This window comes from Octopus bimaculoides, chromosome 19 (genome assembly GCF_046866305.1).
Source record: "Octopus bimaculoides isolate indiv1 chromosome 19, ASM4686630v1, whole genome shotgun sequence".
NCBI classification, from domain to species: domain Eukaryota; kingdom Metazoa; phylum Mollusca; class Cephalopoda; order Octopoda; family Octopodidae; genus Octopus; species Octopus bimaculoides.
Genome location: NC_142946.1, coordinates 5037291 through 5053756, shown reverse-complemented (window position 1 = coordinate 5053756; position 16466 = coordinate 5037291). Strand labels below are relative to the sequence as shown.

At 37.4% G+C, this 16466-nt stretch overlaps 1 protein-coding gene across 4 annotated transcripts in view; it reads right to left on the bottom strand.

The window, feature by feature from the left end:
• The window catches only part of LOC106869429 (rho GTPase-activating protein 45), a 124273-nt gene that overhangs the window by 83965 nt on the left and 23842 nt on the right, over positions 1-16466 (bottom strand). For 2 of the 4 annotated variants that reach the window (XM_052974752.2, XM_089366385.1), the window contains exon 2: positions 13094-13205. The exons of the other annotated variants lie outside the window; for them this stretch is intronic. The gene's annotated coding sequence lies outside the window, so the exon portion shown is untranslated. The remainder of the gene's footprint in view (positions 1-13093; positions 13206-16466) is intronic. 4 annotated transcript variants of the gene reach the window in all.

The window sequence follows — 16466 nt, the reverse complement described above, 5'->3', positions numbered from 1 at the left end:
TGTATATGTGTGTGTGTGAATCTGTGTGTGTGTATGTGAATGAGCGTGTTGCCTGTGTAGGAGGGTACCAAAAAAAAAAAAACTTTGGCAAACTTTAAACAAAGCCTGTATTGGTTGGCAGTCCATCCGAGGCGGGGTGGTGTGGGGTGGGTTATGGGGGTGAGAGAGTGACTGAATACTGTGTGTGTGTGTGTGAGGTAACCATCTTCATAACTAAAGTTAGTCTTTGACTGCATGCTTCCTCTCTACCATTCTCTTCATCTGCTTTGAGTCATTCCGAGAAGACTGATAACTGAACACCAAAAGTCTAGAACTGGCACGACATTCTCTTAGATAATATCATGGAATTACTAAATTCTTATCTTTTTGTGACTGAATATAGCCACAGACATAGAATTTGACATACTTTTTCATTACTACATACACGCATGCATACACACAGATGTATATATCTATTTATACACACATGTACTTATTTACATACATGTTCGTATATCTGTGTATTTCATGAAAATTTAAAATAATTTTATTGAAATACATTTCAGTCATTAAACTGTGGCCATTCTGGGGCACCGCCTTGATGCATTTTGGTCGAAGGAATCAAACCTGGTACTTTTTCCTCTAGCCTCATATTCATTCTATAGGTCTCTTTTGCCAAACAACTATGTGTGAGTGTGTGTAGACACAAATACACACACATTATATGTACACACACACACTGACGTGTGTATGGATATTTTCAAGCTTGCTTAAGGTGGCCAATAAAATCGGATCCATTCAATCACTGTCACTCATCATTTATCACTCACCCAAAACTGAAATCAACAGAAATAAATAAATATAAATCAAAATACATAAACTACAAAAAAAAAATGATAGAATTGTGGCATAAATAACAGCAAAAGACCAGAAATAAAGGAAGGAAAATCAGACAACTTTTATCAGAAGAACTGTTCGTTTACTGGAATGATTCTCAACCATTTTGTTTCACCTATGTACCCCTTTGAGTACTATATTAGTTGGGTGGCCCCTCATAGCCATGCAATGTTTAAAAAAAATTCTACTATATTTTTATAATTAAATATTAGTAAGAATTGTATTTTAAAAATTGTTAAAATATTTTGCTTATTGTAGAAGTATAACCAATTTAATGCACCTAAATTTTAACATCAGGGTCTTATGTGGACCCTCAAGGGCCTGAGACACTGGACGAGACAAAACAATGGCACCTGCCCCCTAATATGTATGTGTGTTACTCAAAACAGTTTGATCCAGGTTCCATGCTATTTCAAGTTTCAAAGCCCCTAACAGAATCTGAATCAAATTGGTTTGAATAATACATGTAACTCTCAATAATGCCTTTTGTCATGGGCCTGCTCAAATCAGTCGACCTGGGGGTTAAATAGCAACCACCACTACCATTGCTAATACCACTGCAAACACCACCATCTCCACCACCAAGTCATGTCTGATTCTTTAAAGAGCCAAAATTCCTGTTCTATTGTATCATCTTTTTCTCTACACCTACACACACACATACAGCCATAAGCACACACACACACACACACACACACACACACACACACACACACACACTACTCTCACTTACGTTCCTCTTCCTCCTCGCCAGACACCATGCAACAGGGCTGTGTGACCTTCAGAGATTTTTTAGGTTCAAAACTCCACAATCAGCTGCCCTACTGGCTACCCCCATCCCCACCACCACCACATACACCACACACCAGCCACTACACACCCACCACAACCACCATGCCAGCTGTTTTACCACACACCCAGAAACACACACACACACAATCACAACCCCACCACTACCACCACCACTGGTGTAAGTACACCCATGCACTTTCCCACCGCCATTACCACAAATTACACACACCATAAAATAGTACAGACAAGAATAAAAAAATGCCAAAAACTACAGAATATTACAAAGATGTTCAACCACTGCTCTCACACACACACACACACACACACACACACACACACACACACACACACACACACACACACACACACACACACACACACACACACATCTCTCCTCTCAGAAATCGTGCAAAGACTCCCACTCCACCCCTACCATATCTAAACCACTGATCCTTAATGTCTTTTGCCTTCCTATAACATCATTCAGCCCTCCTTCCTAGAATTCCCTTCCTATCATCTGCAGCTTACAAATGTAAAAAAAAAAAACATTAAACCTCATTAATCTCAGGAGTGTCCGAGTGTCCGAAGGGACCACGAGGATTACGGGTTCAGTCCCATTCCACTGACTGAGACTTTAAACTCTTTAGCACTTAAACCATTCATATCTGGCCAAAATACTTGTTTTATGTTCAAACTGACCAGATCCAGCCTTTCATACCTACCCTACATTGTCATTCTAAAAGTAAATAGTTGCATCACCGAAATCTCAAAGCTATGAGACAATAAATGATTAATTCAAAACAATATGAATACATAAATATGACATTTGGAAACTAAACGATTAAATAAATTCATCAACCCCTAATTTTAACGTGGCGCACATGGGTGCAGGCAAGGTCGCCCACATGTTTGCAGACAAGGTCACCCACATGTTTGCAGACGATGTTGCCCACATGTTTGCAGACGATGTTGCCCACATGTTTGCAGACAAGATCGCATGGGCTAGTATCAACTAGTTTATATGTGGAAAACAAAATAGGGAATTTTGAAAGAAGTGTCTATAAAACTACTATTGTAGATCCCTAATTTACTATTTTGTTACATTGACCCCCAAAGATCTTATATGGACCCTCAGGAGCCATATGGACTCCGACTGAGAACCCCTGTTGTAAAAATGTTAGGCAGAATTTGTTGAAGCAAACTTTCTATAGTGTAGATGCCTTTCCTGTCACCAATCCTCGCCTGTTTCCAAGCAAATAAATAATTTCCAAGTCTACTGAACAATGAACAGCCTGGATAATGGTTGTGCAGTGAACTGGAAACAAATGACACCATTTGAACAAGCCTCTGCGCAACTCATCAAAATATGTCAAGGAGTCCAGACACGATTCCATGGATGACTGCAAGCGAACAATCCTATCTGTATTGATAGTGAGGCTGTTGTTTGTTTACAATCAGCAAACACACATAAAAACAAGAGGAGTACAAACTCACTCAAACACACACACACACACACACTGATTAGAGAGAGAGAGGTTTCTTCAGCATTCTATCAATTTCACTCAGTATGTGAGATAAATTGATAGACTACAAAACGTCAGTTCTATACTATATTATAATATAAAGGCATAAGTATAGTTATATACAATACTAAATACTGCAGCTATAATATAAAATGTGATTAACAGTGGTTACATAAAATGGGATTGAACCTCTAGCCATGTGGTTACGAAGCCAACTTCTTAACCATACAGCCAAGCTTGCCTAACCCAGAATGCAATGCATGTGTAAAATGATAATTCAACTTTTGTTGATGTTCAGAGTATTTCAGATTTTAAATGTCTTTTTTTAACACATGAACTCTGTTTGCTTAAAGAATTACATTACAGGAAAAAGGTTGGCCTAAACCAAGTCTTTTAGAATAACAATTTGTCAGCTAAAATGACTGTACAGAATAATGCTATCTTTAATAAAATGGTCCATTTATTCCTGAATCTTATGCAAAAGTTCTTTGTATAATTCATGACATACACGTGGATATGTAAGAAGCAGAAGAATGGAATGGTGTGTGTTTGGCAGTGCAATCTTGGTAGAAATACTGAAGAATTTGTTAGATCTTGTGACATGCTAAAATTGGTTTTAAAAGGCACCCTTTGTACTGATAAGTGGCTCAAATCAAAGCCTTGGGAAAGATTACATATAGACTGGGGATATGTTGAACATAGTCGCCTCAAGAAATATGAGGGAATGTCTTGTTTTTTCTAGATTTGGTTGCTCAGTTCATCCAAGAGTCTTTTACTTTATACACACATACACACACAAGAATGTGCTGAAAAATTCCTGGCTTAAAGTGTATCACGAAAGGCCTGGATGGAGGCTCAACTTTCTGAGTTCTTTTACAGGGCTTAGAAAAACTGAAGGACTGCTGCAATAAGTGTGCGAATCAGAGAAAGGAATATGTCGAATAAATTCATAATTCACTCATTCTCTTGTATTTTCTTTTCCCCAAAGCCAGGGACTTTTCAGCTTCCCCCACCACCATATGCAAACCCACACACATACACGTGAATGACTATATATCTATCATATACACATATACATATTCATTTGTTTTCTTTGTCTTTTTCCATGCATGCACAAGTTAAATGAATAGACCGAGGTATTTAAGCACCATGTCCTTCCTGTTTTTCAAGTAAGGCGTCTCTTAAATACGACACCACCTTTAACATAATACTCCCTTGTTAGTAAATGCTTTATTTTTCTTAAACTTGGTTCAAAATAATAACCTTAACACACACATCTCTCTCTCTCACACACTCGTGTGTGTGTGTGTGTGTGTGTGTGTGTGTGTGTGTGTGTGTGTGTGTGTGTGTGTGTGTGTGTGTGTGTGTGTGCTTACATATTTTTTGTTCTCTATGTACAAACAAATCCCTGAAATTCTATAATGCCACTCTCTCAGCTCATAGAAACTTACTCATATTTTCTATTTTATCTGTGTGTGCGTGTGTGTGTGTGTGTGTGTGTGCATATATATATGAATATATATATGTGTGTGTGTGTATACACACACATCTATATGCAAAACACACATGGCACAGGTAAGTGCAACACAAGCTATATAAAAACATGACACAGACAAGCACAACAGAATCTATATATATACATGTGTGTGTGTGTGTGTGTGTGTGTGTGTGTGTGTCTGTGTGCATGTGTGCTTATACATACATTTGTTCACCAGACACAGACAATAGCTGCCATGCACAGTTATTTACATGCGCACATGCCACAGACGGGTGCAGCCTCCCCATCCCACATTACCAAGAGGTACAAGCACATACCTCCAAATGCAAAGTAAACCGATTCCTGTCTGTTAATGCATATGTGGCTGAGTGTACCAGAGATGCAGCCTAAATGTAATCTTCAGGCAAAATTTGCATAACAGTGCATAACAACACGGCTGGCCCATTGATTCGCAAGTAGAGTGCAGCATCTGACTGGCTTTTCACGCAGCTTATGTCTAACCAAACTGCACTAAACAAGTCCTGGGTTGACCTCATGCTATGGTGAAGGACAATGGCTAAGGTGCCATGCTGACAAAACAACTTTGTAACCTCTCAGTTACACCCATAATCAAAGAGTCTCAAGTAAAGGAAGCTAATAAAAAAACCTGACTACGTACATGTATGTAGACACACATGTAGATAGGAGTAACAGAAACTACACATACACACACACACATATATATATGTATGTATGTATATATATATATATATATATATATATATATATATATATATATATATATACACCCACACACAATAGCACAAGAACAAATACAATGAAACCTAATACAAACGTAATGTACACAATGTAGCTATATATAGAGGTGTGTATATGTGTGTATTTATATATGTACATATATATTTATATATCTAAGTGCATGTGTGTGCACGTAGATGTGTGAATATATGTGTGTATATGTATATATATAAATATATAAGTCTAAGGGTAGCAAAATATTAAGAAATTTAATTACTACCAGTGGTGTAGCGAGAAGAAAATTAGTCAACAGACTATATTTTATTCATGTAAAATAGTGTACATTTAATACACATTAGAGATGCCCATAAGGGGCATCTAACCTGCTAGAAAGAGCAGCCAAGGCTCTGCACCACAAAAAAGGGATAATTTCGATATATAAATATATATATATATATATATATATATATATATATATATATATATAAATATATATATATAAATATTTCGATATATAAATATATATACACACACATACATACATACATACAAACACAAATGCTAAAATAATGTATAACACTATACATAGGTCCAACCACAGCAGGTGCTGTTTATACTTTCCTAAATACACGTGGGTAAGTATACAAATATCACTGTTCATGTTTAGCCCCAGGTCAGACCTGATCGAGTAGAACTTCAATCATAAACATTCCAGCTATTACCAGAAAAACCTATTCAGAACTACATTATCTAATGTATACATCTTTTTTTTTTTCTTATGGTAAGGTGCGATTAGAGGGAATTTGTCGGCTATATCTAGCAAGTCAGGCTACCATGCAGAAGATTCTATGTTGATTCATTATATATTATCATTTAACATAAATATTCCATGCTGGTGCAGGCTGGATACATTATATATATATATATATATATATATATATTAGATAGATAGATAGATAGATACAGGGTGTCCACAAAGTCTGGGTACAAAGGTAAAAAAAAAAGGAAAATTATTTTTTCTCATATTTAATTTTTTGTTATTTTTTTACTTCATGTACTCAGACTTTGTGGACACCCTGTGTGTGTGTGTATACATATATATATATATATATATATATACAACGAAATATATGCAGGTATATATTGATATGAGTATTTGAGGATATATCATCATCATCATCGTTTAACATCCACTTTCCATGCTAGCATAGGTTGGACGATTTGACTGAGGACTGGTGGACCAGGGGGCGACACACACACACACACACACACACACACATATATATATATAAGTAGTATAAGATACGGATTCTGAGAATCGTGGTTTCAAATATGAATTCAAAGCAACTCAGCGATATAGCTTGTAGCAGGCTTTGTTTGGGACGTGGCATTGAAAAGTCACAATCATGTCTGTCACTCCAAAAGGTACCTGGCGTGAGTTGTCTTGCTTGTCTATGACTTACTTTCAGGTGTTTTTAAAATCAGGTGCATCGTGAAGATATTCGCCAATGCCTAAAAAATACACCTGGCCCACAAACTAACAACATACACACCCTGTGTGCATGTGCGTACAATTTAGTTATATATATATATATATATATATATATATATATATATATATATATATATATATATACACACACACACACACATACAAACACACATATATGCATGCCTCTATACACCCACTGATACCTAGTGGTTAGAGTGTTAGGGTCACGATCATAAGATCAAGGGTTCAATTTCTGGACTCAGTGGTGGTGCATTGTGTCCTTGGACAAGAAACTTCATTCTGTGTAGCTTCAGTCTGCTTATGAGTGAGTACCAGAGTAAACCTGATATATCTTTCCCTCCCTCACTTTCTCTCTCTCTCTCTCTCTAGCAATCACATCCATGATGCCCCACGGGGTCATGGGTGAGGGGCCCAGGAGGAGGTCAACGTCTGCGAAACTCCAGTTATGACTACTGGCGAGTGACAAGCACACACACACATCTATACATACATACATACACACCCATACATCTACACACACAAATATACATGTACATCTACACACACACACACATTCTTTTATTCGTTTCGGTCATTTGACTGCGGCCATGCTGGAGCACCGCCTTTAGATGAACAAATCAACCCCAGGAGTTATTCTTTGCAAGCCTAGTACTTATTCTATCAGTCTCTTTTTGCCGAACCGCTAAGTTACGGGGACGTAAACACACCATCATTACTTGTCTTATACACGTGTGTAAATGAGACTGTGTTTTTGCTGATACTGGTTTAAAAAGTGGCATTCTGTCAAAACGCAAATTAGCGTAATTTGATTAATTAGATCAATTAAATAGTTACAAGACTGAAATATGAACTAGGGTTGATATGACTGGCTAAATCCCTTGGAGACTATGCTCCAGCATGGCCGCTCTCCAATGACTGAAACTAATGAAAGAATATGCATACGCACACACATGGTTCTGGGTTCAATCCCACTGCGTGGCACCTTGGGCAAGTGTTTTCTACTATAGCCTTGGGCTGATCAAAGCCTTGTGGGTGGATTTGGTAGACAGAAACTGAAAGAAGCCCTCTGTGTGTGTGTGTATGTATATATATTCATGGGTGTGTGCTTTTGTGTCTATGTTTGTCCCCACCACCATCATTTGACAACCAATGTTGGTGTGTTTATGTCCCCGAAACTTAGCGGTTTGGCAGTGGAGGTAGATAGAGTAAGTACTAAACTTTCAAAGAATAAGTCCTGCAGTCGATTTCTTCGACTAAAGGCGGTGCTCCAGCATGGCTGCAGTCAAATGACTGAACTCTGTAAAAGAGTAAGATAGTAAAATGTATACACAAATGTATTATATATATACATTTATATACATACATACACAAGTACATCATTATAGATACACACTTTCCTGTCTATTGATCAAATCATATCTATATATCTATCTATCTATATATCTATATATATATATATATATATATATATATATATATATACATACATACATACACACACTATATGATCATCGTCGTAATAGATAGGGTAGTGTGTGTGTGTGTGTGTGTGTGTGTGCATCGTTATCGTATGTATACACGCTTTCTCAAAACACTCCCCATATATCTTTCTTATTGCACAACTACCCTCCACCCACTCCCCACATGCTGCCTTCTGCTTCAGTGCACCCCTCACCACCCATACAACCAACCAACCACCCAACTGCACACACACACACACATGCTCTCTCTCTCTCTCTCTTTCTTTCTCTGCTCTAGATATAGAAGAACACTATAAATATGCCATGAATTTCGAAGTAGAGCAACTCCAAAAATGGCAGGCAAAGGTATGGCACCATTAACAGCTGTATTTTTTTTTTTTTCTTACAGTTTTCAAGAAACACTTTAGAAGATAAATTTAAATTAAACTGACAAATTATTATTACCATTAATGATGATGATGATGATGATGATGATGATTTCTAAAACAAGGAGCATAGCCTCAAATGAAGGTGGAAGCACGTAGTTAGTCAAATCCAGACACTTTATGTTGATTTATTTTATCACCCACCCCGGAGAAATGAAATGAAAGAAAGTCGACTTCAGCAGGATTTGATTTTCTAAGAAATTCAAGGGACATAACTAAGTATTTCAATATAGTTAGTCCACAGAGAGGGGTGGGGGGCTTTATGATTTTCCACCCCCTCCATCATCATCATCATCGTTTAACATCGATTTTCTATGCTTGCATAGGTTGGGTAGAATCCATTGAGGCTGGTTTTCTAAAGACAGATGCCCTTCCTGTCATCAACTTTTACCTGTTTTCAAAGTTTGCTCACACAGGTCTGACCTAGGGCTAAACAACAACTCCAAAAGTACGTATATGTTAAATGGTAAACAACAATTTCAAAGATTCACCCAGTAAACAAATAGTACATGGTTCAATTCCCATCAGTGGGCCCATTGTTTAGTTTGCTCTCAAGGTGTTCTTTACAAATGTCTATCTTCACAAAATATCTTGGCTATTAATCCACAATTCATTCATAATATTAATATATATAATGTAATTTATTCGTACACACAGGGAAGCATTGTGTATGTGTGAGTGTTTGGAAGAGTGGTGTTAATGACATGTTACAGTTATGATTTTGAAGTCTTGATCTGAGAGAGTTGGAAAGGGAAGGAGAGAGACAGACAGACAGACAGACAGATAGACAGACAGACAGAGTGAGAGAGAGGGAGAGAGAAACATGTAGGACTAGCAGGCATTTGTTGACATAAATTAATTAGAATATGTGCCCATAATTTACTTGAGATTAACAAACAGTGACACCAGTCTCCCCCCCCCCCCATTTTCCAGAGTAACTTTATTAAAACCAAATAGAAAAATGACTAACTGCTTCAATTTTATAATTCATATCATCATCATCATCATCATTTCATGTTCAGTTATTGCTTTGAATTTTTCAAAGTTATTTTCAAAACATTATGATTACCATTATAATAGCAATGTGGCAAACTGGCAGAATCTTCAGCATGCTGGGCAAAATGCTTCGCAGTATTTTGTCTGCTGCTATTTTCTGAGTTCAAATTCTGCTGAGACTGATTTTGCCTTTCATGCTTTGGGGTCGATTAAATAAGTACCAGTTATGCACTGGGGTTGATATAATCGACTAGCCTCCTTCCCAAAAAATTTCCAAGGCCTTGTGCTTAGAGTAGAAAACATTATTATTACCATTAGCTGGCAGAAAAAAGCTTAGTAATATTGTGTCCATTTTTACATTCTGGGTTCAAATTTCACCAAGGTTGAATTTGGTTCTCATCCTTTTGGGATCAATAAAATTAAGTACCAGTTGATCAATGGGGTCAATGTAATCGACTTATCCCCCCACCCACAAAATTGCTGATCTTGTGTTGCTAAAATTTGAAATTATTATTATTATTATTATCATTATTATTATTATTATTATTATTATTATTACTCATTCTCATTTACTTGTTTCAGTCATTCGACTGTGGCCATGCTGGAGCACCGCCTTTAGTCGAGCAAATCGACTCCAGGACTAATTCTTTGTAAACCTAGTACTTATTCTGTCGGTCTCTTTTGCCGAACCGCTAAGTTACGGGGACGTAGACACACCAGCATCGGTTGTCAAGCGATGTTGGGAGGACAAACACAGACACACAAACACACATATATATATACACATATACGGCGCGCTTCTTTCAGTTTCCGTCTACCAAATCCACTCACAAGGCTTTGGCTGGCCCGAGGCTATAGTAGAAGACACTTTCCCAAGGTGCCACACAGTGGGACTGAACCTGAAACCATCATTATTATTATTATTATTATTATTATTATTATTTAGAATTAAAAATCTCTCTCCATGGATAAACAGTTAAATTTGTCGAAGAACATAGCAGAAAATTACGGTGGCATAATATTTTATGAACAGCCTGGATATAGTGACACGAATTCAAAGAAACTAAAATGTCTCATCCAAAGTAAAGAGAAAAATAAACAAACAAATCTATTCTTGCAAAATGGATTTACTTTTGTTCTTAGCCATAAAGAACACTATCCAGTCTACTTGATATGTAAAGAAATATTTGGTGAATGGAAGTATGAAGTCTGCTAAATTAAAAGACAACTTAATACCAGGCATGTTTCCTATGCAGGCAAATCTTTACCATTTTTTTGAAAGGTTGCAGAAATCATCAAAAGTACAAAAGCAAATTCTTTGAAAAGCATTCGGTGGTTCAAGGAAAATACTTAATGCCATCGTACAAAGCTCTGTAATTCCAAATGCTAAGAAATCCTACAAGATTGGCAAAGAACTTTTATTACAGCTGCATGTGGAATCATAGAAATTATTTACAGAAAGACCAGTCATCATAATCGTTGTTTTAATGTTCACATCTCCATGCTTACATGGAATGTATTGGGGCATGTTTTCTACAGTTAGATGCCCTTTCTGTCACCAACCCTGTCACCAAGCAAGGTAATGTTCCTCAATGACCGGACATGTTTTCAAGGAAGGTGGACAAAGGACATTACATATATCATTGTGATACTCGCTTACAATAGTTACATGATATCAAGGTAAGAAGATAGTAACACACACACACACGCTCCTCATTCCTCCTCAACACATGCCCATACCACCGCATTCCATTCGCCCTTGCCAGTCGTTCCAGTAATTCTTCCAACCCCTAGCATCCCCATCACGTCCTCAATCCTCCTCTTATCAAACAGCTTCACTCTACACATTTCTTCAAAAGGGACCAATTGTTTTTTTTTTTAAGAAGCCTATCCAGAATGAAATAACTGTGTTAGTAGCAGCAGCAGCAGCAGCAGCAGTAGTAGTAGTGATAGCAACAACAAAAAAAGATAAATAAAGAAACACAGGATTTGAAGCCAAAGTTAAATCTGCAAGTAATACATCAGCAACATATTCTCTCATTGCATGACTCATGAAGAAGAAGCATTAATTAATGGTTTAAAAAAATGTTTTTCAGAGTTAAGTGCAGTAATACAAGATGGAGTTGAATGTTATTAATTTCATTGAATAGCCATCTATTTGTAAACCTATGCCAGAATTTGGGATCTGATCTAGGTTCAACAAACTTTTAGAATTGCAAAAGTGCAACGGCAAAAATTCTTCCGTGATGAGAACTGGTTTTGCAAAATGTCTTATTTGTTAGCTGTATCTGGAGAAGCTTAATGAGTTTAATATGATTCTGTGATGGAAGAAAAGAAACGTTTTCACTTTGAAAGTTAAAACTGAAATGTTCAGGAACAAAATGGAAACTTAAGAGAACTTGAATTTAAAAAATAAATTTGCGAAGTTTTTTTTTTGTATAATGGTGATTTTGTCTGAAAATAATTTCAAATATAATTTGAGTAACTAGGCATGGTTGTGTGGATAAGGAGCTTGCTTCCCAACCATATGGTCTCATGTTCAGCTCCACCGCACAGCACCTTGGGCAAGTGTCTTCTACTATAGACCCCAGGCCAACCAAAGTCGATTTGGTGGACAGAAACTGAAAGAAGCCTGTCAAAAATGTATGTGTGTGTGTGTTTAATCTTGTCCTGACATCCAGCGAGTGGTCAAAAGCAAGCACCATGGTCACACAAGCAACACTGTTTCCAGTCTTTCCTGAAAAACGTGAGGAAATATATCTTATTTGGAAACTGGTATGGGTTAGTGACAGGAAAGGCATCCTTCCATAGAAAATTTGCTTCAATAAATCCCATCTGACCCATGCAAGTATGGAAAAAAGGACATCAGAACGACAATGATAGGTGTGTGTTGTGTGTGTGTGTAAGAGAGAGAGAGAGAGAGAGAGAGAGAGAGAGAGAGAGAGAGAATCTTTACATTCTGCACTTTCTAAAAAAAAAATAGCTGAGCTACAAATGGTGATATTTGTTGACATTTCTCTCACAACAAATTATCCGGTAATTCTACCATGGAAACTCCCTCGCTTAAAAATCAGGTAAGGTTTAGTAAATAAGTTAAGGGCAGCTTCCAGCTGTAAAAACAACACCTCACAAATATTATTAGATTATCTTATGCTAGTTTGGGGGAAATTGTTGCGAAAACAAATATAGCAACGAATGTATTACATTATATATAGAGAAGCACAGGCAGAGCTGTGCGGTAAGAAACTTACTTCTAAACCACACGGTTCCAGGTTCAGTCTCACTGCTTGGTACCTTGGCAAGTGTTTTCTACAATAGTCTTGGGCCGACCACAGTCTTGTGAGTGGATTTGGTATGTGGAAACTGAAAGAAGCCCATTGTATAATATACGCGTGTGTTTATATCCCACCACCACTTGACAACTGGTGTTGGTGTGTTTACATCCTCATAGCTTTGTGGTTCAGCAAAAGAGACTGATAGAATAAATGGTTTTTTTTTTTAAAAAAAGGACAGGGGTTGATTTATTGGACTAAAATTCTTCAAGGTAGTGCCCCAGCATGGCCGCAGTCTAATGATTGAAACAAGTAAAAGACAAAAAATAGTACAAACACGAGCCAACAATATACATTAAAAATATTAAAAAAAGTATAAATGGACCTCCATCAGTATAATCATCATCATCATCAGTTAGCGTCTGTTTTTGATGCTGGCATGGGTAAGATGGTTTGTTTAGAACTTGTAAGCCGGAGAGTTGCACCAGGCACTGGGGTTGTCAGAACACAAAGAACTGGAATTGATAGCATGAAACATTCATTCCAGCCTTCTAATAGTTCTACCAATCCATTGCCTTCAGTTGGTAGTGAGGAGGCTTACATGCATGGCCAACAGCCAGGTTTCTTCAAAACAATTTTGTCCAGGTCTGTCTATATATGTGTGTAGAGACATGGTCAAACTTGACCAGCGAAGACCCTACACTTTCATTGACAAGACTTGGGTTGAGTCCAGACTATAGTAAAAGAAATTTGCCTAAGATACTATGCAGTGGGATTGAACCAGAGACTCACACATATACACATGCATATACACACACACCTTTTATCTTGTACTTGTTTCTGTCATTGGACTACAGCCATACATGAAACTACCTTGAAGGGTTTAGTCAAACAAACACATACACACACACACATATACATATTCATCATATTGAACAGTTAATGCATATTTTTCCCTCTTAATCCTTTCTGTCAAAGAGCACAGGCTCGAAACGTCGAAGACTTTTCCATTCTTTCCAAGTGTTAAACTAATATACCTGCTTGTTTTTTCCTCACCTGTTGTCATCTTGTTTTTTCTGTAAATTTGAACTATATATTATATATATATACCTATATATATATAAACATTGATTTGAGAACAAACATCAAATTCAAGGCAATGACTTTATATAAACACCACACTTCCATACAAATTGGATCATATATAAACATTACCATGGCCTTCAACATATAAACAGAATACATATATAAAAAATATAGGTAAAAAATATATATGTAAATAAAAATACAAATATATAGAACGTTCTATCAAGAAGGTGTATACAATTGACTAAAAATTAGCATTCCAAATGAATTACTAAAGCGTGTCAGACGACTATAAACCTAAATAAAATTATCAATCGACTAAAAATGAATTTTTTAATATATATATATGTATATATATACAGGGTGTGATGGGTAAATTGCCATTTTATAGTTTTCATATTGCACGTGTGTATTGTTTGTTTTTGATTTTGTCGACTACACAGTGTAGTAGGGTCAGTTGGGCACTCATTAGTATTTCAAAATATTTTTATGTAATTTTGGTAAATATATCTTAAAATGAGATGTCAGTGTTATTTTCATTTTTGCGTAATTTAGACGACAATTTATTCACCACACCCTGTATACACACACACACACACACAGAGAGAGGCTTCTTTCAGTTTCCATCAACCAAATCCACTCACAAGGTTTTGGTCAGCCCAAGACTATAGAAGACATTTGCCCAAGGTGCCACACAGTGGGACTGAACTCAGAACCATGTGGTTAAGAAGCAAACTTCTTACCACACAGCCATGCATATCTAGACACACACACACAACCCTATACATTTCTTCCCTCACCTTCTAAATTTGCTTATTTCTCTGCAAAAGGTATGGTATGGTGTGAGGGGTGGGGAGAAGGGTGGCCAAGGGTACTTGGTCTGTTTGGATTAACAAAACTAGAATAAATGGTATAATAGTGTATTGCAGTTGGTGGTGGTGGCAGTAGTGACAATGATGGCAGTGGTGGTGGTCATAATGGTGGGGTGGGGAGATGGTGGTGAAGGAGGCGGGGAGGGAGCAGTTAGATTAGAAAAGAGTGAAAGGGTGGGGGTGGATATGCTTCAGGGTGTGGTGGGTTAGGGCTATAACTAAGCCTGCTTTTACACCATCCCACATCAACTCCACCCCACTCAGTGAGGCAGTGGGAGGTAGAAAGGGTAGGGTAGGGAGAAGTGGGGGGTGCACGTGCGGGTGGTGGTATGGGGTAGTGTTTCCTCATTCAATTTGTCTGGATGATATTTACCAATTGATAAACAGAAAGAGAAAAAAAAATGAGATTGGAAAAGGAAAAGAGAAAAAGAGAGTGATAAAAGAAAAGAAAGACAGGAAGAGAGAGAGAGAGAGAGTGAAAGCCAAAGATGTTGGCTCAAAGGTCAAGAGAGTATATTAAGTTAAGTTTAGATAAAGGAACAGATTTCTATAAATACCCAAAAAGTTACTGAGTACACACCAGGGTGGGCAAATAAGTTAACAAATGTAAAGTTATATTGGGGTAGTTTATAAAGGTTACACACACACACACACACACACACACACACACACACAGAGGTTTACTTGCAGAATTGCTGATACTTCAGCCTCTGCAGCTATAGCCACCATGAAAAGTCTTTACATTGTTGCATGATATACTAGAAATAGCCCCTAAATTTTCCTCAAATCAAAAAGGTTTTAAAAATAGTGAGGAAAAAAAAAATCATTGACTAATAGGCATAGGAATGGCTGTGTGGTAAGTAGCTTGCTTACCAACCACATAGTTCCGGGTTCAGTCCCACTGCATGGCACCTTGGGCAAGTGTCTTCTACTATAGCCTCGGGCTGACCAAAGCCTTGTGAGTGGATTTGGTAGACGGAAACTGAAAGAATCCAGTCGTATATATGTATATATATATGTGTGTGTGTGTGTTTGTCCCCCCCACCCAACATCGCTTGACAACCAATGCTGGTGTGTTTACGTCCCCGTAACTTAGCGGTTCAGCAAAAGAGACCAATAGAATAAGTACTAGGCTTCCAAAGAATAAGTCCTGGGGTCGATTTGCTCGACTAAAGGTGGTGCTCCAGCATGGCCACAGTCAAATGACAGAAACAAGTAAAAGAGTAAAAGAGTAATGTGTCCCAGGATAAGTTGGTAAAAAAGTAAAAAGGCTGGATGGCCATGGTTCGGATACCATTGATCTTATTTGTGTGATCGGTGCTGAGATCCCTAAGGCTCAGCTACAAAGAAGTGAAAGAAAACAGCCCCTTGTTGATCTGTAGTTGTACTGTGTT